The sequence below is a fragment of the Phocoena sinus genome, chromosome X (genome assembly GCF_008692025.1).
Source record: "Phocoena sinus isolate mPhoSin1 chromosome X, mPhoSin1.pri, whole genome shotgun sequence".
Classification (NCBI taxonomy): Eukaryota; Metazoa; Chordata; class Mammalia; order Artiodactyla; family Phocoenidae; genus Phocoena; species Phocoena sinus.
This window is the reverse complement of record NC_045784.1, coordinates 3,243,594-3,247,222: the sequence shown is the minus strand read 5'-3', so window position 1 is coordinate 3,247,222 and position 3,629 is coordinate 3,243,594.

Here is a 3,629-nt window from a genome sequence, read left to right as displayed (position 1 = left end):
CCTCCGATAAATACATCAAAGACACATCTCCATGTGGAAGAGTTCTGACAGAATAGCTACTGAAGACTGGCAGGAGATCTCACATAACTGAAGTTGCAAGAAAGATCACCATGTAACTGGGTAGGACAAAAGGAACCAGGACAGGACCTTCCCCCCTAGGAGGGAGCTGTGAAAGAGGAAAGCTTCACTCATCCTGGGAAGCCCCTTCACCGGCATGGAGATCATCTGGGAGAGGAAGGGAGCTTCAGAGACTCGGAGGAGGGTGCAGTAGCCAGTTTGCAGCAGGCAGAACCAGCACAGAAGGTCTGTGCTACCTCTCTGCATGCTCCCCTGGCTGGGACAGGTCCAGCCTTAGCAGCTGTGGGCTTTGTGGATGCATGGAGGCTGGGCCAGGGTCTGGGCTGCTTCTTTAGCTCCCACAGCGGGTCCAGGTGTGCGACTACTGCGGTGCTGGTACGTCACTTCAGTGGATCTGTGCCTATGGATCTGTACTGGTGGCTTTGTGAACACAACACCTGAGGAAACCAGGGACGATTGCTGGCATTCCCACACTGAGGTGAGGCTGAGGGCAGTGCCAACAATAGTGTACTTTGTGAGCCCACACAGTGGGTGACAGGCGACACCACAGAGCACACTCCCTGGTGGGTGCACAGCTCTGATGGGGGAATACTCAGTGGCTCCTCTACCAGTGGAAATGCTCCAGTCCCACCTACGTCACACTGCAGCTCAGAAACAGATCTGGGGGCTTCTACTCCAACACCTCGTGAGCAGACCCTACCCCCAGCAGGGCAGTGACAAGGACAGAGCAAAGAGGAGGTCCTGCTCAACATGTGGTGTAGGCTCTGGTCACCACAACACCACTCACACCCCCTCTCAAGGGGATAATGGCAAGCACACAGTGAGAAAAGATGTGTCAGGCATCCATACTGAAAACAGCCCTTGCACCCAAAATATTAAACCCATGCAAGCAACGCAGGGATGCTCCCACATGAAAATAGCCCTCCAAGACCACAGTAGATATTTGTTTCTCCTAAACTCATAGAGTGGAAGAAATAAGTAAAATGAAGGATGAGAGGAAGCACTCCCAATTAAAAGATCAAGAGAATTCCCCTGAAAGAACATACAATGAAATAGACTTCTGCCGTCTAATAGACACCAAGTGCAAAAAGCAGATAATGAAAATACTGAAGGAATTAAGAAACGATCGATAGAAATGCAAATTACTGTAAAAAGGAACTAGACACTAGAGAGGAACCAAGAAAAATTAGAAAACACATTTACTGAGATGAAAGCTGAGCTAAAGGCAATAAATAGCAAAATGAAGGATGCAGAACAAACAAGTGATCTGGAAGATAAAATAATGGAAATCACCCAGTCAGAACAGCAGACAGTCAAATGAGGAAAAAAAAAAAAAAAAAGAAACCAACATAAGAGACCCATAGGGTAATATAAAATGTGCCAATCTATGCATAATAGGAATTCCAGAAGGAGGAGAAAGAGAAAAGGGCATCAAAAATGTATTTGAAGAAATTATGGCTGAAAATTTCCCAAACCTAAAAAGGGAAACAGATATCCAGGTATAAGAAGTACACAGGGTCCCAAACAAGAGGAACCCAAACAGACACACACTTAGACATACTGTAATTAAAATGGCAAAAATTAAAGACAGAGTATTCTTAAGGCAGCAAGAGAAAAACAGAGTTCATTACAAGGGAACCCCCATAAGGCTATCAACTGATTTCTCCACAGAAATGCTGCAGGCCAGAAGGAATGGTAAGATATATTCAAAATCCTGAAAGGGAAAAATTTGTAGCCTAGGATTCTCTACCCAGCAGGATTATCATTTAGAAGGAGAGAGAAAGAATTTCTCAGGCCAGCAAAAACTAGAATACAGCAATACTAAACCTATCCTCAAATAAATATTAAAAGGTTTTTTTCTAAATACAAAAAAAGCAAGAAGCTATAGGAAAGAGAAAATCACAGTGGGAAAGTAAATCATTTAAATAAGCCAGTGCACAGATTAAAAGAAAATTTTTTTTCACTGAAAGCAATGATAACCACCACGAACAGCAAAAGGATGAATGTGAAGATGTAAAAGAGGACATCAAAATCATATAAACTGTGGGGGGGGGGGGGAGTAAGAGATGTAGATTTTTCTTTTCCAGAATGTGTTTGAGCCTATATGACTCTCAGTCTAAAGCAAGCAGATAGGAAGGTGTTAACACACTTGAAAATCAGGGAAACCACAAATCAAAAACATACAATAGATTCACAGAAAGCAAAAAGAAGAGAACACAGCATAACAGAAAAGAAAATCAACAAACCAGAAGAGGAAAAAGAAAGGAACAAAGAAGAAATACAAACTTAATGGGGAAACAAGGTTGAAAATGGCAATAAATACATATCTATTGATAATTACCTTAAATGTCAATGGGCTAAATGCTCCAATAAAAAGACAGAGTGGCAGATTGGATAAAAATAAGAGCCTACAAGATGCTGCCTACGAGAGACCCACTTTAGGTTAAAAGACACACAAAGATTGAAAGTGAGGGGATGGAAAAAGATATTTCATGCAAACAGAAATGACAAGAAAGCAGGGGTATCAATACTTACAGCAGGAAAAATAAACTTTAAAACCAAGGCCATAAAGAAAGATAAAGAAGGACACTATATAATGATAAAAGGGTCACCACAAGAAGAGGATTTTACACTTTTCAACATATATACACCCAATATAGAAGCACCCAAATACATAAAATAAATACTAACAGACATAAAGGGAGAAATTGACAGGAATACAATAGTAGTAGGAGACTTTAATACCCCACTCACATCAATGGACAGATTTAGACAGAAAAACAGTAAGGCAACAGAGATCGTAAATGATACAATAGAACAGTTAGAATTAATTGATATTTTCAGGAGGTTACATTCCCTCCCGCCAAAGAAAATCAGAATACACATTCTTTTCAACTGCACATAGAACGTTCTCTAGGATTGACCACATAGTATGGCACAAAACAAACCTCAACAAATTTAAGAGTATAGAAATTATTTCAGGCATCTTTTATGACCACAAAGGCATGGAACTAGAAATCAACCACAGAAAAAGAAATGAGAGAAAAAAAGATTACATGGAAACTAAACAACATGCTGCTAAAAAAAACAGTGCATCAATAATGAAATCAAAGAGGAAATTTAAAAATACCTTGAGACAAATAACAATGAAAATACAACCATACAAAATCTGTGGGATGCAACAAAAGCAATTCTTAGAGGGAAGTTCAGAGTGATACAGGCCTTCTTCAAGAAACAAGAAAAATCTCAAACAACCTAACCTCCCACCTAAAAGAATAAGAAAAAGAAGGACAAATAGCAGAAGGAAGGAAATAAAGATCAGAGAGGAAATAAATAGAGATTAATAAAACAATAGAAAAAAATCACTAAAATGAAGAACTGCTTCTTTAAAAGGGTAAACAAAATTGACAAACTTCTGGCCAGGCTCTCCAAGAAGAGAGAGGATTCAAAAAAACAAAATAAGAAACGGAAGAGCAGAAATCACAACTGATACCACAGAAATGCAAAAACCATAAGAGAATACTATGAACAAATTGGACAACCTAGAAGAA